Source organism: Acanthopagrus latus, chromosome 18 (genome assembly GCF_904848185.1).
Source record: "Acanthopagrus latus isolate v.2019 chromosome 18, fAcaLat1.1, whole genome shotgun sequence".
NCBI lineage: Eukaryota > Metazoa > Chordata > Actinopteri > Spariformes > Sparidae > Acanthopagrus > Acanthopagrus latus.
In genome coordinates, this window is record NC_051056.1 from 2,922,823 (window position 1) to 2,949,554 (window position 26,732).

Below are 26,732 nucleotides of genomic sequence, written 5' to 3' on the forward strand. Positions count from 1 at the left end.
AGACACTTTCAAGAGTCATATTCTAAAGGGAGGGGCTGAGGAGTTTTTTTTTAGGTTTTTTCACATAAACGTTGGTTTGAAGTCCTGCTGCCAATCTTTGTGTCCGCACAGATGGAGTCTATCTGAGGCGGCTGGTGTTGGAAGGCTGAGGTCAGGAGGAGGCGGAGAGTGTGTGTGTGTGTGTGTGTGGTTGAGTGTGGGGGGGGGTGTCGATATATTTTCTCTTCTTTACTTTCTCCTGCCCCACACACACACACACACACACACACACACACACACACACACACTTCAAACAGGATGACAGGGTTTTTTCATCCATCTCTCGCGAATTCGGTTCACAGACGGCGAGATTTGAAAGGCGAAGAGAGTGAAGAGAGTTCAGGGAACAGAAGACTCAATCAGCTGAACCGTTTTCATGAAAAGTTCCTCCACTCACACCCGCGCTTTGTGACTCTGAGTGCATGTGTGTGTGTGTGTGTGTGTGTGTGTGTGTGTGTGTGTGTGTGTGTGTGTGTGTGACTTAAAGGTACACTGCAGTTTAATCTTTGACCTCCACTGCGGACTTTTACTTTAATCTTATCACTTTGAGATCATTGTTCAGCAGTGGGGGGTTGAATCTCAGTACATTTACTCAAGTACATATTTTCACTACTTCACCTTCACCACATCTCAGACAGAGACAGTGACAGTGTTTTTATACACAAATCCCGTTAGAAATAAAAGTAAAAGTATGGTACAAAAAGTTAAAACAAAATTAATGTTTTTCGTTAAAACTTATTTTGGCTCAGATGGAGCATGTAATCTGCATAAGTACCTAATAACTTAAATTATTCAGTAAATGTAGTGGTGTAAAAAGTACAATTTTGCCTCTTAAATATAATGGAGAGTAAAAGTACCTCTAATATCTCAATAAGAACAGTACTTGAGAATATTCAAATGCAAAAAAAGTGTAAAAAAGCACTCGAATGTACCCAGATGTGTTAATATATTACTTTGGTGAGCATAATGAACTAAAATATCAAAACTATCAAGTAACAGTAACAGTACACTTATTGTAACTGGTAACTCAAGCTACCACATGAATGTAGGTTTGTATTTGCCCCCAATATGTAAAGAGTGGAAGTGTGAAGTGGCAGAAAATGTAAATACCCAAGTAAAGTATGAGTACCTCAAAACTGTACAGTACTTGAGTAAACATACTTAGTTGCTTTCCATCACTGCTCTTGGTTGCTGCTGGTTAATGACCTTGACTGAAATCTCTTTTTTTCCAGCTCAGTAACCATCACTGTGTTTACTGTAAATACACACACACACACACACACACAGAAGTGTGACATCTGTTCATAGTCCTGTGATACGTGTGTGTATGTGTGTGTGTGTTTGTGTGTGTGTGTGTGTGTGTGTGTATTAAACAACATACTGGAAGCATTAACAGATTTGGGATTGTGGGGAATCAGTGGATTAACTGTAACATGTTTTCTGTATGTTCTGAAGTCTTAATATAACAGCAGCACTGAGGACGAACCGTTTAGCCCAGATAAAACAATATGTTCAGTGTGTGTACAAACACACACACACACACACACACACACACACACACACACACACACACTGAACATACAGCCACTCATCATCCTATAAGCTCCAGTTTCTCCTTCACTTCCATCTTCCCCCCATTCATGGCTCGTCCCCCCTCTCTCATACATGGAGGTCATAAATCACAGTGACTCTCAGGATGGCTGTCTTCAGCTCAGCTCAGTGTGTGTGTGTGTGTGTGTGTGTGTGTGTGTGCATGTTTGGGTGTGTGTGTGTGCAGGTGAGCATCTGGGTGGAGGTGGGGGGCCCATGTGCATGTATTAGAATACATGTGTGAGTGTGTGAATAGTAAAAATAGTCACAGCCAAGAGGAGTGGAGGTCTGGTCCATTGTCTGGAAACAATAGAGGGAAGTAAAACACTGACGGACCGCTGCAGCATGTCTAGCGTTTGGGAGTGAGGGGCTTCTGCTGTGGGAATAAACAGTGTCTGAATGAAGAAAGAAACAGGAAAGAGAACCTGCGGCAAACAGAAGAATGACTGCATCAGCCTCCGGTCACGTTGTTATTTAAAAGGTAGAACGGACGCAGTGAGTCAGGACGGTCACATATTCCTAACATCCTCAGTCATGTGTCGCTGATCTGCAGTCAGCTGGTTAAACCTCAGACGTGCTTAAACTTCTTCATTTCACACGAACTCAAACTGGAGTTTGTGGTTCACAGAAAGACAAGACTGCTCAGGTGCAACATGAATTAAGTGTTTATTGTTCTCACAGCTAATGTGTGATATTTGCTGGTTTTTTGGGTGACACAGCAGGTTGGTCATTGGCGTAAGTTATTCATTTGAACAGCTCCACAGTCAATTTGGACAATAAAACTATTTGTAATGTCCAGTTTGACTTTGAACATAAGTACATTATTTATTTACGTTAACTTATTTATGTTTAAGGTAAATCAAAATCAGTCTTGCCTCCCTCGGCCTCCGGAGCTCTACGTACCTTTCTCTAGAGAGGTAACTACTTCTTAACTTAGCAGGGCCACTGACCTGACATGTTGGAAGTGAGAACGCTCTGTCTGTGTGTGATGTATTATCTTATATGTGATCAAATTCTCTGGTGTATTACTTGTGAGAATTGTGGCCTTTTAGCAATTATTATTCTAGTACTGCCTACATGAACTGTGGGAAGAGTTATGAGTTATTTCATGTCTTTTGTTCTTTGATCTACTTTACTTTCAGTTTTTTCAAACAAAACAACTACATTAAAGAAAGGGAGACTTTTTTTTTTCAGTTTTCAGCATTAATCCAGAATAAAATTCTGCAGAGTTGTCTTCTGAATCCAGCAGCAGTAGACTGAGCGTGGGACTGCATATAAGGAAGAAAACGATTGATGCAGCAAAAGAAATGGATCTCACAAACGCTGAAACATGAGCTTTGTGAGCAAAGAGTTTGGAACTGACTGGGGGGGAGATTAGGATAGAAGGCACGATAAATAAGTATCAAATCACCATTTGGATCATTATAGGCTTTTTGTCCAAAAGGAAAATCCATTGCTGGCAAGATATGACACATTAAATGATGAAAAAAATCTCCCAATAAACAGAGAAATGCTTCGGTGTGGTGTGAAAGAGATCCAGCTATTGGGAAACTAGGGTTAAAAAATGTTAAATTAGTTTTAAAAGCCAAGATGCCAGAGATTTATGCAGTGTAATAGCTGTTCTTCTGTGTGATGTAAGATTCTCCTCCGGCAACTGTTTTAGTTTCATTCACTCACATTTGTGAATTTCTGTGATTAACCATGATGACATTATGTAGTAAATATATTTTTTTAGGTTAGTTTTAGTTTTTAAACCAAAGTCAGCTCTTGGTTCAAATCCAGCTCTTGATTAACCCTGTTTGTCACATCCCAGTCTTATTAGCAGCTAACTGCTAGGAGAAGTCCAGCTAGCTTTGCTCCAGGTGGTTTGTCCTTCTGTCTGTGTGTCTGTCTGTGTTGGCCAGTGGACCGGTGGCATGTTAGCCTGTTAGCCGCTGGGCTTCATAGAAACAGACGTCTCTACAGGAACGAGGTGGACACCAGCCAGAGTTCATTAGCATCCAGTCTGGATTAGCTGCTAGCTTGCCAAGGCTGCTGTCGCTAGCCAAGATGAGACAACAGGCCCATAGGGAACGAGTGGACAGGCTAATGCTAACGCTAACGCCAAGTCTAATCAGCAGCAGACAGGAGGAGAGACAGAGAGGAAGATGGCAGCAGGACAGCAGCTTTTCCTCCAGAATCATAATGAACTAACAGAAACTCTTCTTCATAAAGTCGATAAAGAGGAAAATCCCTGACATTAATCAAACAACAGAACATACTGTCGAGTAGGAAAATGAAAATAAAACAGGCTGGAAACAAACTAACACACAAAGAAGCACTTCAGCTCCAACATTTTGTTGCTGAAGGACATCTGAACAAAATGGAGGAGGAAGAGTGACAGAGGCAAAGTGAAGAGATTCAATATGTTGTAAGATTATCATATTGTTAAAGATTAAAACTGCTCAAATCAACTGTATTTTAGCTAAATATAATGTATGAAAATGTAAACATTGACCAAAAACAGTACGGTAACTTTACAGAAATGTTGCTAAAGTGGAAGCTATGATATAATTGTCTTCTGGTTGCAAAAATTACAGCAAATATGTGTTTTATAATTCAATTCTTTACACATATTTTAGTAAATTATTATTAAGTTCCCAACCTTAGTAGTGGGGGAATATACTACAACTGCATACAAATCTGTGGACTGTGAGATGATTTTCTTAAAATATTATCTTTTTTTTATAATAATAAAACAAGTTGTTGTTTTTAAACCGTTATGTCTATATCTAATGAGATAAAAGGTATTGATTAGTGGTCTTAGTGGGTTTTTACATTCTGAACAAAACCAGGCCAGCTGTTTATCCCTGCTTCCTGTCACTATGCTAAGCTACGCTATCCACACCAAACTGGTGTCTCTCTGATCATCTCACTCAAAATGCAAATAAACAAAACATATAAACATATTTTCCACAATGTTGATCTGTCCCTTTAAAGGAGAAATATGTGAGAATCTGTCAAACTCAAGTACCAAAGAAAAAGGGGGCAGCATATCACCAGAGAACTTCAACAGCCAAAAGCCTAAAACAGTAAAAATCCACAAATCTGCATCTGAATCAAATCATGGGACGATCAAGCCGAGGTGAAGTGAAGAAGACAACGACATGTGGATTTAGAGATAAGAAAAGGGTCACAGACGATTCATTTGGGGGAAATAATTAGTTAATTAAGCTACAAATGACTAAAATGAGGGTCAGGAATGAGTATACTGATCGCACAAAATAGTGTGCAGATCCTCCTCCACCTGTACACACTGAGAACACCTGCAGAGATGGACCGGGACCTGGACTGTCCTCTGACCCCCCAACAAGTCTTCCTCCACCTGAGCTCTCACCTGAGGACACCGCTGAACGTCAGCGCAACAACAACCTCCAACCTGCACAGTCAGCTCACCTTTGGCACACTGAGCATCTGTGAAATGAGGTCACACACACACAAAAACATGCGCACGCACACGCACACACACACACACACACACACACACACAAAGCTCCTTCCTGTTTCTCAGTGTGTTATTAGTGTGAGTCAACTTCCAGCATGCAGGGCACGAGGAAGGATCGAGTACAAAGGTTTTCCTAATCTGTAGATGAGAGATGTAGTCAAGTAGAAGTCTAAAGTTGCATAAAATGGAAGGAAAGGTACTCGAGTAAATATACCCAGTTACTTTTGTTTAATCAACTCTGCTGCCTGAAAGGCAACAGAAGCACTTTTATGTGGAGTAGAGGAGGTCGTAGATTTAATCGGTTGGTGATTGTGTAATAAAATGAAGTGTAATTAAGTTACTGAAGCTGAGGAACATAAAGCTAATTTGTGCATTTTGAATGTGTTTGTGCTAAACTGTTTCACAATGAAGTGAGACTCCGCTGTCATGACAAAGAGATGTAGAAATGTGTTTTCTGTTTGTGTCTGCCGGGCTGATCCAACACACTGTCGGGTGAGTCCTTGTTATTATCTGTGGAAACTGAGAATATCTGTCTGCTAATTTCAAGGACATTTCTTTGTAATTTGGTGCCATTACTACAAAGGAACATTGTAAATCACAGTCAAGCCACGATTCAACGACTGACAATTCACAAGAAATATAAATTGTAAGTTGCAGCTCTGTCTACTTTGGATTTCTTAACATGTCAAAGAAATCTTTAGAAAATCAGCCAAACAAAATGCAGCTGAATGCTGGTTTCCATCCACTACTGTTGTTCAGATAAGCACTGATACAAAAATAAGCAACCAATTCTCTAGTTTAAAAAGGGTTATATTACTGCAAAGGACGAGGCTGCTACTGATGTAGAATGTTTGCCAGATTTACAAGGAGGCCTAAATAATCAAGAGTGTGTTCTCTCACAAAGTTTACAAAGTTTCTCCAGTCTCAACAACTCCAACAATAAAGGAGTCTGGGGACTTCCTCCTATATTGTTTACTGTATTTGTAAAATGTGTTGTTGTTTGTTGTCTTATTTCATAAATGACGTGCAAACACTGGAAACAACTTCATGTTTTGAACTCAACAAGTTCAACAACTCTTAAAATCAGACGATTGGTTAAGGGAGTCTGCTGACATAACCAGCTATCCGGTAATAGAAGAAGAGTGCAGCTCCATTATTTCCAGGTGTTAAATGTTTAATCTGTTTTAGTCTTATGTTTGCATCATTTACATTTACAGTGTTAGCACTATACTTCATCATCAGAATGGATATTTAAGCTGTCACTGAAGGTTTTCTTTTTTTCTTTTTCATATGAGATGGGCAGAGACAGAACTTAAAAACAAAATACTTACCAGCTGATTGCAACTGCAAATGTTTTGTTGTAAATGTGTCATTATTGGATCTTAAATTGTGGAGCATAAACTTGAGTGACAAATAAATAACTGCTTGGGTTGAGAACGCCTGTCAGATGATGACATTTAGCATGAGGTTTTTGCAGGTCTTCTATTTCACTTTCTCCTCTGCTAGATCATTTCTTTAAACCTCAAATTTAATGAGCAGTCACTGACAGAAGTCTGTCTCGGTTTTACCTCAGAGTTAAAAATGACACTGCTTCCTTTTTCAGGAAAGCTCCTCAGAGTTAATGGTTACACACCAGGAAATTATTCCAAAATTAGTAGTATATTAGAGCAGTGATAAAATAAAGTGTTACTCATGTAAAATATAGTGATGTGTTAATAGAAGCGGAGGCAGCAGCAGCAGCAGCAGCAGGTCGGGGTGGAAACCTCATATCTCCGCTCTGCGCTGACTCTCGGTTTGTGTCTGTGGGTTTAATTAAAGTCGGAGCTGCGGCAGAAGCGAACGGCTCCGCCTCTTTCCTTAATTTGCTGCGGTCTGAGGCAGGAACGTATTTACTGCTCGGAAAGAGGAAGCCGGGTTTTGTCAGAGAGCAGATAATTTAATAACAATGTTTTTTAAGGGCAGAGACAAAGACAAAAAATCAAAGTGTCTGTTTTCTCTTTTTTTCTGCAGGTTTTATTCTGCTGTGAGTTGTAGAAAATGTTCTGAGCTGACTTATTGCTTGTTGGCTCGCGGCAAACACTTGTGGAGAGAGTTATAATTAAAGAGGAAGGAATGTAATTCAGAATATTCTGTTATCTTTGTCAGGGACTCGACCCAGAAAATCATAATTGGGGTAAAAGCGATGAGTGTGATAGGCAGGAACTTCTGTCACTCAAGCACTCTCCACCAAATATGGACAACTTTAGATCTCACTGGAACGATGACTGTCAGAAACTTTATTCAAACTGTTTTCTAAATTCGTTCCCACCATTTGACCTTCAGCTGTGTCTTCCTTTTCAGCCACGGTTTGATGGGACTGTTTATCTCAACAGTAATATTCATAGAACAGTAGTGGATAAAAACAGCCATATATTTGCACTTAACTCCAGCTTCTTACTGGAACTTAAATCATGGTTCTCACTCAACCTTTTGCTACATTTGGAAGGACATCTGTTATTATCAGACACAAACAGTTGATCTACAACTCTTTGTTTAAAGAAGTGAGAAGTGATAGACAAAAGTTCAAAATGATGGATCCAAACACCAGAAACTACCCTCTAAGAGTGTTTAGTAACACTCTGAGAAAAGACTGCAATCTCAGTGATGTAGGCAGAAACACAGACTGATGGAATGAAGGTGAGTCTGTGTTTGCTAGAAAAGGTAAAGAGGTCAGCACAGGATGATACCACACTGAGCAGACGCAGCTGCCTTAGAGACCCAGCAAAGCCTCAGACTGTCGCCTCGCTGAGAGAAACCAGAGAGAGATTTAGTCCATATTAGAAGTGTTCATGATGTTATAGATATTGGCTGCTGTGTATTATTATATTGTTTTATGTAGCAGAGTATTTAGTGATTACAGTGTGAGTGAATAATGAGGCGTGTCAGTGCGAGTGGAGAAGCTCTTTATGACAAACAGGGAAATAAATTAGACCGATTCAGAGACACAACGTCCTCTAACTTATTATCCAATTATCTTCTGTCCGTGTGTGTGTGTGTGTGTGTGTGTGTGTGTGTGTGTGTGTGTGTGTGGAGAGTAGAGAGTAGAGAGAAGTGTTTGTGCCATTTTAGGAAATATTTTATCCAGACAAAAGATGGGTGTTGCTTTCATTTGGGTGCCCACTAATGAGATAAATCCATGTTTAGCCTAGCTTAGCACAAACACTGGAAGCAGGGGGAAAATGCTAGTTTAGCACAATCAAATTAAATTGTTTTTAAACAATTTGACAATTAATCCACTTGTCAAGTGACAGTAAATGCATGTTGATATATTTTTCTTCACTACCAGAAAATATTCACATTCTGGAATCAGAGAATTCTTTCATATTTATTCCAAAACAATTACTCAAAACAATCAATTGTTTATCAAAAATGGTTGGTAAATAAAATAAAGTTGACAACCTATCAATGAATTGTGGCAGATCCACACTTAGTTTTCAACTATTGGATAAATGTGAGCTACAAGTTTCCCTCTGCTTCCAGTCTTTGCGCTAAGCTAATCTAAAGACACACTGAACACAAATCGAAATCTGTCTTCTCATTGGGAAACTGACAAGATTTTTTCCAAATGCTGAACTGCTCCTTTAACAATCATGAGGATGAACTAAGTGATAGTGTCAGCCAAAGAGGAAACACACACTCACACAAACACACACACAGACACACTCACACACACACAAAACACACACTGCCACAAGCCAACACCGATGCCAACAACAAGAACAACAACACAGACTCTTGTAAGGACACTTGCACCATAAGTCACTTTAAACACAAACACACACTCACTCACACGCTCAAACACACACAAACACACACACACACACACACACACACACACACACAGGGAGTGTATCAGTGCATTAATATTCAGTCGGTACAGTAGCTGTGTTTACAGAGAGAGAGAGAATGAGACAGTGATGGAGGACAGCTCACTCACTCGGTCCTCGCTCGGCCTCTCAATTACCTCTGACTGTGATTAATACATCAGGCTGCATTAGCCTCCTCCTCCTCCTCCTCCTCCTCCTCCACCACAACCACCTCCAGACCTCTTAGTTTTCTCCTCATCCCACCTTTATCAATCTTTTCCTCCTCCTTCTCCTCCTCCTCCTCCTTTTTTTCCTTGTCTCCGTAGGCAATAGAAAAACAAACATGCTGAGGAATGTGTTGATTGGTTTTTGGCAGGACTGGTCTGTGGGACTGGGAGCAGAGGTTTTGAGGGTAGGGGGTGGAGTGGGCGGAGTCATGGGAGCGATGTGGTTAACCGAGCGGCGGCGGCGTTCCAGTGACGCCGTAATGACAGAGCGAGAGGCAGAATGATGGAGCCATGCTGGGAACCAACATGTAAACACATAAACATGTAGTCAGACCCTCGCTGATGTTTACTGGTGCGTGAATCAGATCAAATCTACTTCATTACTTCATATTTTTGTTTTCTGGTTGGACTGATAAATTAAGTTTGATGCCATGTACATTAAAATGTGCCTCCAACATATTATACTCAACCATAGCCTCCAATACCATCCCACAGTATTGTACCATACAGCACACAATGTTGTGATATATGATAATAAACCATTAAATACTGAATATACCATAGAAAACCAAACTACAGTATGCCAAACAATCACCATATACCAGACATCCATACCATAACATACAGTGTCTTAATTCATCAAAATGTACGTCACCCCTCATACAACACTATAATATACCATGATATACCATAGAAAATTGCAATATACCATACTATACCATGGTATACCATAATATACCATGATATACCATCTGTGTATTGTACATAATAATATATCATGACAAAATACACCATGCCATAACAGTCCACAATATGAGGTTAATTTACCTCATATAACACGCCGTGCCACACTTTCATATAAAATACAATACTCAAGTATCTGCTATAATTTGAAATATCATCAACACTAATACAACATATGTACTAATCTTTAATACTCCTCTCCATTTTATGTTGTCATCTCTCTATACAAGCAAGGAATCTCTGTCTGTCTGTCTGTGTTCCTCAAATGTCTCTGCAGATCAGGATCAGACTGACCTGAGAGTTTCAACATGGCTGCTGCTTGGTTCAAGGGTGTGCCACGTCGGATTTCTTTGGACTGCAATGATACCAGTAATAAATTATTTCATAAATGCTTTACAAATTCCGCAAGCATTGTCTGCCAGAGCCAATCACTGCAGAGCTCAAACCTACACATACCTTAAGAAACAAGCGAATTTATACCTGCAGCAGTGCGAGCTGGACCGGGATTTTGCCGGCGGTTCGGTCCCGTTCTGTGCATCTAAACTGCCTGTTGTGGATTAATGAGACTAAACGAGTCCGGACTGAGTCTGTTCCAGTCTGAGGAGATCCAGAGACGCATGGACAACAAAGTGGAATCAGAATCTGTGGATGTTCGTGTGTGGCTAGCTGGCAGGCAGTGCAGCTCTTCATTCAGCTGGAAGGAGCTCAGGCAGTCCTGAGCATTCCCTGCATTTACATGTAAATAGTTACATATAACTTTGTAAATTTTTAAAATGTGTGCACATATTTAGGAAACAACATTTTGTATTTGCTTTATGAGTAATAAAAAATGGTTTGTTAAACATATTTGTGGTTTTTACAGTAAAAAAAAAAAATGTAAACGTCCCACCTTCAAACACAGCCTCATCTGGTCATCCATGAAAAAGCTACTTAACCTCCCACTTTTCTATAGGAATACATATTTCCTATGGGCACTGCGCTAGTTTACCATAAAAAACATACAATGCAATTATCCCATTCGAGTGCCACTCTGTAGATTCTTGGTATTTTTATTGAGCTTTTAGTTGTTGGGGTCAAACTAACTTGTTTTCTCCGTCTGAGCAGCATAATCTTTGAGATGTCTTTCAAAAAGAGAAATCATTCACAGAGCTTGTTCTCTGACGCACTGACAGTAAAAACCACAGATTCTCACCACATCCACTGTCCAGAGGATGTTTAAGATAACGGACGGCCGACTGACAGCTCGTTTTCTTTTGTTTTCTTTGGCACGTTTGAGGGATTCTGAAAAAATGACAAAGTGAACCTGATTTGAGTCTTTCTCCAGTCCAAGCAGAAACCATCTGACGAGCTGGGAGAAACTTTAATTATTGATCAGAAAATGCTTGGTACAGCCTTGCAGGGTCAGAGGGCCTCTGCTCTCTGATGTCAGCTGGGGCTTTCCCCTGGATGGTGGTGGTGATGGTCTTGGGGGTTGATGGGAGTTGGGAGGGATCCAATGGGAAGTTGTGGCTGTAAAGCCGTTAATGGAAAAAATGACACGACTGCAGAAAGAGGCGACGCCACATTCCTCGTCTTGCCATTCCCAACAACTTCCTGTTTGACTCCACAGGGAGTTTATCACTTATGAATGATGACATGACTCGGATAAATAATACAAGACAGATGCAGAGGAAGAAAGTGTGTGTGAGTGAGTGAGAGAGAGGGAGAGAAAGTGTGTGTGTGTGGTTCAGAGTGTTGTTTGTCAAATGGTAACAAAAGCAGGATGAAAGATGGTGAGCAGGAAAATACACTCTGCTCCATTGTCTGTGGAGTGTGTGTGTGAGTGACTGCATGCTCTCAATGTATGTGAGTGCGCTTTCTGTGTGTGTGTGTGTGTGTGTGCATGTGTGTATGTGTGTGTCATAAAGCATTAAATCCAGCAGTAGAGTTTTGCTAAATCTGCGTCTGTGTCCGTACAATTCTGCAAACACACAAAACCTCTCAGAGACAGAAAGCTACCTGAGGGGAAAAGGAGGGATTGAAGGGCAGAAGTATGCATGGAAGGGAAGGAGATAAGGAGGGTTGGCCTTCCGTCGAGCGCCCCATCCTCCTTACTCTGAATGAACAGCAGCTCTTTGACAGGAGAGAGAGCGAGAGAGCGAGCTCGAAGGAGAGAATTAGGATTCAACTGCGGTGGTCGGCCGAGCGAGCACTGACTTAGATAAATCACCTGCAAGCACAATATACACACACGCACGAACACACACATTTTACCGAAGCAGCACTGACACACACACACACACACACACACACACCCACACAGACGGATGCGCTCATACACACTCAGAGGATGTAGCAGTAAAAAAGTGAGAGGCAGCTGAAAGCCAAACTGTGTCTGTCCACATGGGAAAAGTCATTAAACCCTCCGAAAACCTGCAGCAGCTGATCTGACAGTCAGATATACAAATGTATAGTCTAAGTGTGTGTGTGTGTGTGTGTGTGTGTGTGTGTGTGTGTGTGTGTGTGTGTGTGTGTGTGTGTGTGTGTGTGTGTGTGCGCGTGTGTGTGTGTGTGTCTGCATCAAAGTGTGTGTGGGTGTGTGTGTGTGAGGGGGTTCAGCTGCAGAGATTCAAAGTAGATTCAGAGAAGCCGCACCTCTCTGTCTCACACTCACAAAGGTCAGCAGTTTGTTTTAATTTGAAAACCTTTGTTTCCTGTCAGTGATGCTCGACGCTCTGCGGCAGCTTTCAACACCATCAGAATCAAATAAACATTAAAAACATGGTTTCAACACGATGCCTTTGCTGTATGCAGACATATTTAGTCTGCACACATGTACAGTAACATGTCAACGATTATAATTTCTCCAATGAAGACATATTTTATGCTATTTCAGCTGCATTTTGGTTTACTGTCCATCATCATCTGTTGTATACAGTCTCCACATATGGGTTGATTTATTACCGTGAACACACACTGTAGTTTATCTAGCCTCAGTCCCACACACCCGTCCTGTTGCCGTAAATACCCACTAGAGCACCAAATGTGGATTAATAGTCCCTGACAAATGCACCATCTCCTCCTGTTTGTTTGACAGAAACTACAGCGAGCAGCTGTTGAAACTGATGAATCTATATGTTTTTGGATGTTTTTCAAGATTTACAGTAAGTGGCTGTCAGAAAAAAAGCAGAATCCAACCAGCCTTTCACTGAAAATGTAAACTGAAGCTGCAGTGTTTTCATCTTTTTTTTTTTTTTTTTTTAAATCTACTATTCATTTTACTGCATCGGTGTGTATCAGTCTCTAAACACATTGTTGTTTTCTTCATGTTTTCACATGTTTTTTTTCACTCGTAAAGCCTTTAGACTTGTTTAAAATGTACTATATGAGCTTGGTTTGATTGATTGATTAAGCTTTTCTGTACAAATGAATGAACCAATGGCTTGAAGGCAGGAAATCCATCTAAACACTGCGGTATTTTGATTTCTCCAGGGGCTACGCTGTTTTTTTGTTCATTGTGCTGTTATTTTATGGAGTATTTTTGAAATAAACTCACGTCCACAGAACACACGACAAACAAAACTGGCTCCAACTATTTCTCTTGTTCTCGGTGAGTTCATGTTGCCTCAACGCTTTGAGTGAAGGACTGCAAAGCCATAACTTGTCAGTGCAGTAAAACTATTATGGATCCTTTTTGTTTTTATGAACTTTTTTAGAAAACTTTAAAGAATAGAGTCAAATGTTCATCCCAACTTCCCAGAGTCCACCATAATGTCTAGAAATATTTCAGATTCTGTTTGTTTCTTCGGCAGCAGGACGTGTCTACTTCCTGGAGAGAGTCTCGTCCTTAATTAAATATTTCAGCTCACCTTCAAGGCATTTTACAAAATACACAGGAAGTGGTGTCAGCGTTTCCTGTGCAGTGATGCAAGTCGAGGCTAGTTGCAGGAAGTGTGTGGGCTGGGGTCCGTCTGTTAAAGGCATCCCCCAGGGACTATAACCCCCTCTCTCACACACGCACACACACACACAAACACTTACAGTATATATGGACACATGTATATACACACACAGGAAGGAACAAGACAACAATGGATGAGCCACAACAGAGAGCCAGAGGAGGAAAAAACAAACGCTGCCTATCCTGCTGCTGGGGAATCCCTTGAAGTGTGTGTGTGTGTGTGTGTATGTGTCTGTGTGTGTGTGTGTGTGTGTGTGTGTGTGTGTGTGTGTGTGTGTGTGTGTGTGTGTGTGTGTGTGTGTGTGTGTCTGTGGTGGGGGGCTTCTTTCATAGCTTCAAACTCCTGCTGCTTGAAGAAACAGTGACTGAAAGCACCAGCTGACTTTTTTTTATATCCAACAACGAGTCAGTCAATGTGAAGGAACCAGCACCAGAATCAGACTTTCACATACAATGAGTTTCTCTGCTTGGTTTTATAACAATAAAAAGTAAGAGAAAGGAGTAAAATGAGTACTATAAAAATTGAGCTGTATTTGGGTTATATTTCTTAGTTCTGCCTCAAAGTGTCAAGTGGTGACTGACATTACTGTCCCACTGTGGCACAATCCGCCCAGTCGATGGAATAAAATGTCAGCATTTTAATTTTCTGCAAACATACAATAAACACAACATTGTTGTAAATTGTACATGAAGAAACATACAGTTACAGTGTAAAGACATTTAAACTAGGAACATTTCCGTTCAAAAGTATCACAGTATTTATAGGTATAGTTCTATATAACTGTTTTAAAATTTTAAAATATCAAAAGAAGTTGTTGCCTGGACATGAACTTGTTTTACCAAATACCTTGATATTGAGGTAATAAAACATGAACACATGAGATTTTTGAGGAATAATCATCAGTGATGTGGACGGGACAGTTGGGTGACGCAGCCTTTAAAAACAGTGAAGGACAACACTTGTGCAATATGATGAAATAACAAGCCCTGATATTAATGGTTTGCAGAAGTGTACAATATTTGTTCTGGAAATGATTTTGAGGTACAATACGATGATTTAAGTTGATTTACAGCAACCTGTTAAATGTGGCTGCATCAGTCTGGTCCACACATCATTCGACAATAATGTAGGTGCAGATCATGAAGTCTGGCTGTGACATATCAATGTTTCCAACAGATATCTGACATTGTCAGCAGCTAAGGTGTTACAGAGAATATCAGTCAACATGGTCAGGATGTTATTTTTTATCTCTAATTTTCATTTCTTATTTAAGGATCAACTTGTAAAGCAAGTTGTTAAAGTTTTTTTTTGTTTTAGAACGTCTTAAATAAACACTCGGGAACACTGGTTTTCTTGCGCTTTCTGAGAAACAAATTGAATTCATGGGAAGTTTCCTCAGAAGGATTCTGTACTTTGACACTAATTATAGGAAAAGTGGAGGCAGCGTTCAGCTGGCAAACTTCCAATTAATTGATTGAACTGCTCACAGAACTTAGAAAGGCTTTTAGTCAGGGTACAGCGGGTCAGCTTAACATGTGATAATGTGAAAATGGTTTCCAGGCAAAAACACAATTCAACATGTGGAGAATAATAGACTCTGGTTGAGTGGAGCTGTTCTTTTAAGGAAATAAACAGCTTATAAACACAAATAAATCAGGGCTGTGTCTCCACTTAAGTTGTAATTAGCACCAAATTACATTATTTTTTTTCCAGAAAATTCAAGACCTGTGAAATAAAGTCATACCATTACTGTTTAGTATAGGATTTTTCACTATCACATTTCCTACAGTCTAACAGCACTTAAACGCACCTCAGTTTATTTGTATTTGTACCATGTGACTGTGACATCAGGCTTTCAGTCTGACCTGGAGCTTTTTAGCCAGTGACATCACATCCCCACAGTTACCATGAAACTACTCAACCTGTCAATCAAACCAGCTGTACAAACACACACACATGCACATACACACAGACACAGACACACACACACAAACAGCTGGACTCGGTTGTCACCTTGTAGTGCAGCGTGTTGACGAGTACGACCTCTGGCTTTGTTTACCCTCAAACAAAAGACCACACTCAAAACACACAATTAGAGACGCATGCACACACACACACACACACACACACACACACACACACACACACACATCGAGAGTGACACACACACTGCCACACATTTCAACAGAGACAAATGGCAGTCAATAACTTCCTCCCTCCATCTTTATGGAGCTCGTTAACTTCTCTCTCCCTAATGGCTGCGCCTTTTGTTAGCCGTACTGCCACACACACACACACACACACACACACTATCAGCAGTCAGCTCAGGTCACACTAACGGCAGTTGATGGATTTTCTTGCGTTGAGGAATCTTCAGTGTGATGGGACATTTGGCTCGGAGGAAACTTCCAGTGCCAGCTCTCTTCTGATGCGTCCCTTTAATGTTTAAATATAAAGTCTGACATTCAGACATCTTGTTTATGTGTCTTATCCAAAGTCAGACCAGATGACGGATAACTGCTTCATGTCTGTTTGTACGTTTAGTCCACGACGACCTCTCAGGGAGTTTGTCACACACGCTGAATACAAACGGTCTACATGCCAGACACAACAAGCTAATACCTTACTACTTAATAAATGCTAAATGCTAACGTTGAGGATAAACATGGTTGATTTTAAAATGTGTGCAGTTACTAATATGCTTGCACACTATGCTAGCATGTAGCCTTGGTTAAGGACTAGTGAATGTTTAATGCTGACTGATGTAATATGCTAATGTTGACAGATGATTAGCATTGTCTAGCTTGTCAACTTTAACTTGTTGATCTAATAACAAGGGTTTAAGCCACAGTCATGCTAACAGTGCTGTACCATGTTTGTTTTTGTTGTATTTGTTTCTTCCTGTTTTTCCATGTCTTAAACCTAAGCTAAGCTAACTTGCACCAACATCATAATTGGTTTTCAAAAACCAAGTTGTAGTACAAGCTGTGGTGTTGTTAGCAGACTTTTTTCACCACTGTACATGGCCAAGCTAGTTAGCTGTTCCCCCCGTTTCCAGTCTTTACGCTGCTCTAAGCAAACTGGCTCCAACAACATATTTACAACACAAACAACAGAGCGCTATCAGTCTTCTCATCTAATTCCTGGTTAGAAAGCAAATTTGCATTACACTACTCACAAAAAGTCAGGGATATTCGGCTTTTGTTTTTGTTTCACTAAGAACCCAAATTCCACTATAACCTTTACACCTCTACTTAAATGCTACTGTTATGATATAATGCCACTGTAGCATGGACTTTTTACATTTTCGATAAATTTCACCCGAAAGCCAGATATCCCTAACTTTTTGAGAGTAGTATATTTCCCAAAATGTAAAATGTTTATGCTAATTGTACTAATGCACTCTGACTGATGTTAACCAGTCATACAGTTTATTTCACAAGTTAAACATGTAGAAAATAAAAATCTATCCTTCAAACACACAGATTGTCATATTACTTTCAGCAACACATTTTCAAAACTCTTTTATGAAATATTGTGTTAGGAGCACTAGTTGAAAAAAAAAACTTTTTAGCTTAGCTTAGCACAGTTATTAAAAGTAGATGCTAGCTAGCTTAGCGACAACTTCGTGAACTCATTTAAAAGTGTTTCTACCTGCATGCAGCACAACTAAAGAGCTCACTGTGTCTCTGTCTGTCTATGTGTCTCTCTATAGGAGGATCATCTGTCAGACAGACAGGTTCTTCTCTGTTAGTCCCCGTCATCAATCTCCAATCAGTCAGTCTTATTGATGAGCCCACAGCGCCGCTGCCAGCTGGCAGCTGCAGGGGAGACGGACAGACAGGGAGGAAGAGAGACGGATGGAGTGATGAGGAGAGTGATAAATAAAGGAAAGTCTCTGCGGAGTGGCGAGCCCCACCCACCTGGTGAAACACATTAAAAGTCCCATCTGATGCAGGTTTTATGACTTTGATCAGGGTAATGTTCTCTGTGATGTGCGCGCCTTAAATGTTATTTATTTACCTTCTGACACGGCAGCCATTTTAACATTTGTTCCCTCAGTGCTGCGTTTCCACTGAATCTGTTATAGAGCTAATAAACTAGTCATAGTCAGGATCATCTGTATAATTGATTGTGAGAACTGTGACCTTCACACAGCAGATACTGTGAACAATCAGAGACGAGGACAAAGAATAATGACCATCACAAAGAAAACTTCTAGATTCTATTCAAAATCACACTGACATTCGTAACAACTAGGGCTGCAACTGACATTTACTGTAATTATTGATTGATCTACTGTTTATCTGAATGATAAAACAGGTAATTGCAGTGATAAAATGTCAAAAGTTTGCAGTAAAAGCCCCGAGGGGCTTCTTCAAACTGCAGAAGCCTTAATGCTCACAGATTCAGTTATTCTTTTAATGTCGTCATCTCTAGATCAGGAGTTAATTACAACATTGTCTAAAGACAACAAAGATTGTTTTCACGGATTTATTTAGCTAGTTATCTTAGGAAAACTGCAGACTATTCATTTATTGTCATAAATAAAAGTGCAATGGATCCTGACATTTAAGAGGCTGGAGGCAGACAACGAGAAATGATTAACAGGTTGTTTTCTTTCAATCGACTAATCAGTGAATCCACTAATAGTTGCAGTCAGTGTCAGGAACTGCCAACAGCAGATGGTTTATACGGTTGGTGCTGAAAAGTACTCTTGAGTGTGGTAAGGTAAAAGAAGTAAGAGTAAATAAGTACCTCTAATTTGTACTTGAGTACAGTACTCAATGTACTCAGTTAAATTCTGTCACATGATAACTGAGGGAATATAAATTCACTGAATGTGTCTGTCTGTCTCTGTTCCTGTGTCTCCTTCTTTCTCTGGATTTCTTGGATGGAGTCAGATAACAGACGAGCAGAATTTCAAACAGGACACACACACACGCACACACACACAACACACACACACACACACACAAACTGACGTCTCTCTCTGTCACTGAGCTGTGAATGACACCTTCATCCTCGTCGCTTTAACATTCAAACATCTCTCTCTGCACACGCTGGGAATTACATCTTTAACACACACACACGCACTCACACATGCACACACTATATATATATATATATATATATATATATACACACACACACACACTCTATACACACACGCACACACACATATACACGTGCTGAAACAGTGTCCAGATGTGTAAATGAGGTGCAGCTGTTTTAATATTGCTCTGTTTTCTCTGCGCTCTCCTCCACTTCACCTCCTCTTATCTCATAAATCATATCCTCCTCCACCTCTACCTCCTCACTCTTGGTCTCCGCCTCACCCTCTTTCCCTTCCCCCTCCTCCCCCTCCCTCTCCCTTCTCTACTGTCTGACCATATGTTTGTTTCCCGGCAGGTGAAACTGTCCAGGTCAGAGGTCGCCGTGTGCAAACAGACTCATATTGACACAAGGTGGGAACAGCGCAGTGTGTGATGACTGTGTGTGTGTGTGTGTGTGTGTGTGGGTGAGTGAGCGGGTGAGTTGCTGGAAACCAATCCCTGTTAGCTGAAACCTCCCCTCTGTCTCCCCCCCATCTCTCAGAGGACGATCGAGGACAAGTGAGTGATCGCCTTCCTCTCTCTCTCTCCTCGTCTTTCCTCCTCTCCACTCAGATTAAACGGCGGCCAGTCAGGGTTGGTTAACGAACAACCACCGGTCTGACGCTAACGGAGCACGGCGAGGAGGAGGAGGACGAGGAGGGAGTGTTACATCTCGTCTTACAGGAGGTAGAGGAGGAGATACTTCCTCCTCAGCTCCTCTTACCTCAAACCTTAAACACCAAAGACAGAGAGAGAGGGAGACCAAGAGAGAGACAGAGAGAAAGAGAGTGGCTGCCAGCAGAAATAGATCACCACTAAGTTTCTGTCCAAATGTTGCAGAATTGTTGAGCAAATTCCACAAAACTTGCCAAAAGAAAGTGTGAACGAGAAAGTATGTCTCTAACTAGTTTCTGTCTATTCCAAGCAAAATCACTGAAGATGTTCGGTTGAGTCGTGAATTATTTGAGTTTCAGATTCAGCTGAAAAGTCAGTAAGACTGTAACTCTTGGCATCTCGATTAAAAATGCAGTCAGTTAATAAAAAAACGAGATGACTGTCTGCCTTATTGAAATGCAACACGAAACAGAACTGACTGTTCAGCCCGTGTGGGGGAAATAACCATCTTTTATATTCCACAAAGTTAGCTGCAATAATTCTTCCTGTATGAGATTATTAAATGAAAGTGTCTTTACAGAAATGTGTCTGCTTCTCCTGGAGTAACAGTGCCTTACATAATCATTTCTCTGTTGCAGTAACTGACACCTTTTCTCATCCAGTGAAGTTCTCTAAAGAGGTGTGTGTTGATTGGTTAACCACCAAGCTGGCGCTGGATTGGTGCATGCGCAATTGTGTGAGCCATCTTGGACAAACCACACAAAACTGCAGTAAAGGCAGAAATGTGCTGAAGGAGATTTATTTATTTATTTATTTTTGGGCTCATTATTTTATTTTGGGTTACTACTAGAACAGGTTTACACATTTTTTCCCCATTCTGTCCCATCCTCTGCCTGACATGCTGGAGTTTAGCTCATTCTGTTGGTGCCTTTAAGATGCAAAAATGACATAAAACACTGAAGGAAAGGACAAAGACCATAACACCTAATAAGTTTCATTGACTATGATTATTATTACATGTTCTGATGATTATTTCAATTACAATTATTTGTTTTTCAATTGTGTAACGTTCAAGGGGGCTTTATTGGTACAGAAATATGTAAATTATAAAAAAAAAAAAACAATACTGTCAAAATGTGTGTAAAGAAATGTGTGTCAGAAATGTGTGTAAATATATGTACACTACACAACAACAGCGATATAAACATACCATAAAAAAAAAACAAAAAACACTTTCTAAAGGCAACCACATACGGCCATCTGAACAATCTTCATTCAAGTTATACTTGAGTAAAAGTAAAGATCTTGTGTCAGGATATTACTTGCAATAACAATTTTAAAGTATCTGATATTAATACAGCAGAATCAGTTCTGCATGAGGTTTGTCCCAAGCGTTGTTGCCGTACATAGCTGTCTGAGATGCTCCACGCAGCGCCCTCTGCTAACGGTAGCTGGGGCTGAAGCTAGTTATCAAGCTATTATCCAGTGTCTCAACAGAGCAGAACAAACCATACAAACAAATGAAAATGAGTTTTTAAAATCTGTAAATTAACTCTGAAAGAAGATCAGAACTGCAGTTTCTTTTGTGGCCCCTAGTCACCAAACGTTTCATCATCAACAAGACGGACTGGAAGGGAGACAAACACAGTAGTGTTGGGTTAGTTATCAAAGGCATACTGGATTGAGGTTAATGAATTTTTGAGGTGACTGAGGAGGTTGAAAATGAGTCTGAGGTGATCTGGGGAGTCGCTAATAAGATGGAGATGATTTGGAGGGTTGCCAACAAGATTAACATGATCAGGCGGGTCGCTAACAAGACGAGATGGTCGACGAGGTTTCACACTACACCGTGATGATTAGGTGGATTACTAACCAAACTGCCATGAGGGTCGCCAACGAGATTAAGATGATTGAGACCTGCGAGATTGAGATGATCACTAACAAGAGTGAAACGTTTGCAAGGGTCACTAACACGATGGAGATTATCTGGAGGGCTGCAAATGAGATTAAGATGATCATGTGGGTTGTTAATGAGGTGGAGACGCTCGAGAAGATCTGAGATGAGACTGAGATCATCAGGATGATCATAAAATCTGAGAATCACTGTTTTCCATCTCCTCCAAGCCTGGAACGACTTTGCTGGCTGTCTCTGGCTGTTCAACTGCCCCAGATTAAAGCTGTGTTTTATCACCAGGTCACTTGAATTTAGCTGCCAAACTCCACCCACCTGGGAGCTGCCAGCACGGTTACCAAACACACCTCTGTGTCAACACATTCCTCTCTGGCACTTTTATCTTTCATGTGCAGGACATGTTTCACAGCAGCTACTCTGACAGCACAGCATGACTCCATGCTCCATCCCGATATGGAATGGAGGGCTCTGATTGGTCAGATGTGCTGATGACGTCACTGCCCTTAGCTGCAGTTCGATTCCCCCTCTCTCTCTCTGTCTGTGAGGCCAGGCAGCGTATCCATCCTCTAATACAATAATGTCACAGCTTTTTTGAGAGGTAAAATTCAATTACAGCAGTGCTCCATCTACACACACATGCACACAGACACCCACACACACACACACACACACACACACACAGGCGCACACACACACAGTGAGAGAGAGAGAGCAGTGGTCACGGCATTGTCGAGTCATAACAGCCTGGGAGAGGCACTTTTGTGTATGTGACTCCATTTAACAACACACACACACACACACACACACACACACACACACACAGCGAGGACTTGCTGCCTCCTGATTCGCTGACTTGCAGTTTGTCGTCCTGTCAGGCTAACGTTTCAGCTGTCAGAACTCAAACTGCTAAAATGGCATTTTAGGATTTCTTTTTTTTAGGGGACAGATCTTGTTTCCTTAAACTCAAATTCAGTCTGTCTGTCCATCTGTCCCTCAGTCTGTCCAGGGAGCACCACGTATCATGTAAAGGCGCTAGGAAGGAAGGGGAAAGGAACCGAGAAAGGAAAGAATGCAAAAGGTGAATGAAAGAAGAGAAGGACAGATAGGAGTCGTAAAACGAGTCAGGTAATGAACCGGAGTGAACCAGAAAAGACCGGAACGTGTTACTTTTTTTCCCACTGTTTGTACAAATGTAGGACGCTCTCTGTGTCTCTCTCTCGCACTCTGCATCTCGCCTAGCCTTCCTCCCTGTCACTGTGCAGCCGTCAGCAGATTTTCCCAGCATGCAGAGGGAGTCGGCTGAACGAGCGAGATCCATCCAGCAGCTTTTAATGAAGCAGCTTCAATCTCTCAGCTAACGACAGACGAAGAGTGAGGACAGAGAGAGAGAGAGAGAGGCAGCACCAACTGTCATTTACACTTCGAGCTGCTTCCTCTCGCCGCAGAAACCATCAGGACGGAGAAACTGAGGTCATGGAGATGTGAAATCAGGCGGGCTTGTTAATTTGTTAACCTCTACCTTGGTAGACACTCACCCAGGAAATAAACACGACAAATATTATTCTAAATCACACAAATGTCAATATTTGGAAATATTTAGATAGGAGAGAAATATAGCAGCTTTAAAGACTGACAGTTGATATGCTAACGAGCTGGTTCACACTGAACACGTTAAAAATAAATCCTGCTAGCATCTACAGATGGCTACAAGTTAATGAAAATAAGATAAAATCCTACTTAGATGCTAAATTCTTACATTTACAGTATAGAATTTAAACATGTACATGCTATGTATCCTACCACGCAATTGTAATACTTGTATTTATTAAAAGCTTTAATGAGTGATTTTGACATTTAGCTTGCTTGTTAGCATGTTGCACAAACATACAAAATATACAAACATGGTGTATGAAACATGTTAGCTGTTGTTGTTTAGCTTCGCCATTACTTGAATCAAGAGCACTGTTTCTAGTGTTACCTGCCATGTGTATAACTTCAGCACTGATTGAGGGATGCTGGTGAAGTTAAATGATGTGTTCCCATACACTGTGATGCCGTTAGCCAATGAGGAGTCAGCATTTCCCCTGATGATGTACAAGACATCTGAAATCTGACCCAGGATCAGTTTACACCCGCTGTCGTTTTCAAGCTCAGCTTCCCTTCTGCACAGGAAGCTGAGCGGCTGGAAAACACACTGCTCGAAAACTGATCTATCACCCAAGACACCTGGAGGGGATCAGCTTACACACACACACACACACACACACACACACACACACACACACACACACACGGAGTCCAAATCAATCGAAACTGTAAATTGTCTTTTTCATACCTCAACGATTTTCTGATGATCTCCGGTTTCACTGAAGCTTTGTCAGGAATACGGGGCACTAACGAGTGACACGCACACACACACAAACACTCACACACACAGACACACACACACACTCTCACACACTCTGCTTCCCTGCTGTTAGCCGTTACTCATTCCCATTTAGCAACAACCTGCACTTATTTCCTTATCTGTCAATCACACACACACACACACACATAGTTAAACTCTTTGACCTGTGATGATTCACTGTGGAGCTACAAGGTTTCAGTCTGAAAACACACACTCTGATCCGGTCCAACAGCGTTCCTCTGTCTCACCTCTTCATGGGAACTGTCACCGGCTCTGTGTTCTTGTGTCAGTATGTTTACATGAACACAAGACATCAGGTTTCCTCCTAATCTGTTCTGCTCCGTTACAAATTTCCCTGCTGGTATCAGAAGAAGAAGCTGCTGAAGATGAAGAACTGAGGAAGATGTGTACGCTTACAGGACAGCATTGGTGCATCAGTCTCATTTCGTCCTTTTCCACTTTATTTTTCTTTCTATTTTTCATGCATCACTTTTACATTGTCACAGTTTCATATTGCTGTTACGTTACACTACGTTGCGTGCCACCGTTAAGTCAGGGATCACTGCAGCAGTGTCACATTGTCCTTGCTTCAGTATCTCATCCTTCATCACATCGCAAGGATCACAAACTTCTGTGTTTAAACCAAAGACAAGGTTCCTCCCTTCAGCCCGATAATCACCCGCAATTTCCTTTTGAAGATCAGAATCACTGAAAAACAAATCAATCTGTGAGTCAGAGGTCGGGAACCAGGCTAGCCTCTGTTAGCTGCTGGGAAAAGCTTGAACTCAAACTCAAACTCGAACAGAGAACAAAACTATCATGTCAAAGATTGATCAACTTGGGCGTCTGTCATCGAAATCAAAAGCAGGATCAGCGATTCTGCTGTTGTTTGTCTCCACCAATCCCACCTATTTGTGAGCGTTCTAAGAAAAACAGTTCAAAGACAACACAGATAGCTTAGCATTAGCCTGCAGATGCACTTCCAGACACCCACCATGTGCGCACAAAGACCTTTAACTATGTCAGTGTCAGAGACGTTTCATAGAACCTGTTTTTTTTTTGTTTTTTTTGTTTTGTTTTAAAGAGGGTTCACTCTGGACAGAGATTGAGAAACTGAACTTTGTAACAAACTGAATTTCTGTCTTTAGTTGTTGTTTTGCCGAGTCACTGAAGGCTGGTATTTCTTGTTGAAATCTGGAATTTTTATTTTGAGTGAATATTATTTGAACTTGTCCATCACTAGCCTGCAAAAAACAACCACGGTTAAGTTGAGCTGGTGTTTTTATCAAAAATCATGTTTAACAAAAGAATTGTTTAAAAAATGTAAATGACAGTTGTCGGGACATAGAAACACATGATGTGCTGATATTTACTAAGTGCTTAAAGACAATGTGTGACCGGAAACTAAAGACGGACTGTGACACCATTTCCTCACAGTAAATTTCAACATGTTTCACAATCAGAACCCCGTACCTGTGACCCATGTTGAACATGCAAGAGCCCTGAGGGTCTTAAAGGTTTGACTGTGAGCTACAATCATTTGTGTGACATAAATCTCTGTCATGCGTGTCAGCTGCACTTGCAGATCACTTCTGAGGAACCCCTGACCCCCTAATTCTTACTTTATTATTGTCAGTGATGTCAGGGACAAAACTGCCTGCCCATATATATTAAATAAAATCACAGCAATTGAATTCCCGCCGTATGGGAAGCTTTGACATCAAACGTGAGGTCATTATTTGGTGACGTGGACAGGAGGGACGCCATCGGCTATCTTCCCTGTTTCTAACTCTCAACTTGATGAGCAAATGTTGAGCAGCTGAGAGCGTAGATGGTCGAACTTGTGCTTGTTAAAGCGTAGATGGTCGAACTTGTGCTTGTTAAAGCACCGTGGACGACGTGGAGAGACGCTCCCTTAATGTTTGTTATGTGCACAGATTTGAGACTACTCAAATGCAACAGAGGAGCTCAATGTGTTGCTCTTCAGCGCTTCATCAGTCTTTTCCCCATGCAGCCGATGCAACGTCTCCTTATTTAGAATACAGATTTGGACATAAATTACCAGTACTGCACTGTAGTGTATCATCGTATTGCCAGGGTTAATAAAGAAAAGGAAACTCTACGCATATGACAATTATCATGAAGTCTAGCCTAGATTCTCAGATATTGTTTTCTGCCTTACAGTGTTCATCAGCAACTCTTCACCAACCCTTCGTTATGTTGTACCTGCAATCATCGTAATCCTCAACCATCGACACACACAAGGCAGACATCACCTTTCTTGTGTTAAGATGTTTGGTGCAAGAGATGCAATGCAAAATACATAATTCAAGTCATGGTAGAGAGTAAAGTGCTCAACACGGGTGGCACGAAGCATTTTTGTGATGGTTGTATTTCTGAAAATGTTCAGGGCGCCAAATTGTGCAACTGTATCAAATTTCATGCTTTTTTTAAAAAAAAATGTTGCCTCAGTTTTGGCACGAATCACCTGGACTACGAGGCAAAGGCAGCAGCCTCGCAGCATTTGGATCAGCCGGAGTTCTTATAATGGCAGCTGATCTTTCTTCTATTTGTAAGTTCTTTCCCAGAAAAACACATTTTTTTTTGCGTCTGTTAAATGTTTTTTTAAGGAATTGTGGCCATGATGCATCCTCTGGTGGACAGATTATGAAACGGACACACTGTTTCTCATTTACTTCAAACGTTTCCGGGGTATTTCTGCTGTCTGATTAATTTCTGAAAAACACCACCTGTCGAACTGACAGGATCTTTCACTCTCTCTTGCTGCTGTTTTCCAGTGTCACTCTCCCTGTCTTTCTTCCACAGGTGCAT

General features: G+C 41.0%; 1 protein-coding gene and 1 long non-coding RNA gene across 7 annotated transcripts in view; one reads left to right on the plus strand and one right to left on the minus strand.

The window, feature by feature from the left end:
- Window positions 1–26,732, minus strand: part of LOC119007285 (protocadherin-1-like) — a 205,851-nt gene that overhangs the window by 115,114 nt on the left and 64,005 nt on the right. The gene's annotated exons all lie outside the window — the stretch shown is intronic.
- On the plus strand, window positions 17,426–20,071 carry LOC119007286. The gene is made up of 3 exons (XR_005071085.1): window positions 17,426–17,848; window positions 19,283–19,338; window positions 19,469–20,071. It is a non-coding gene; the product is annotated as an uncharacterized LOC119007286 (long non-coding RNA).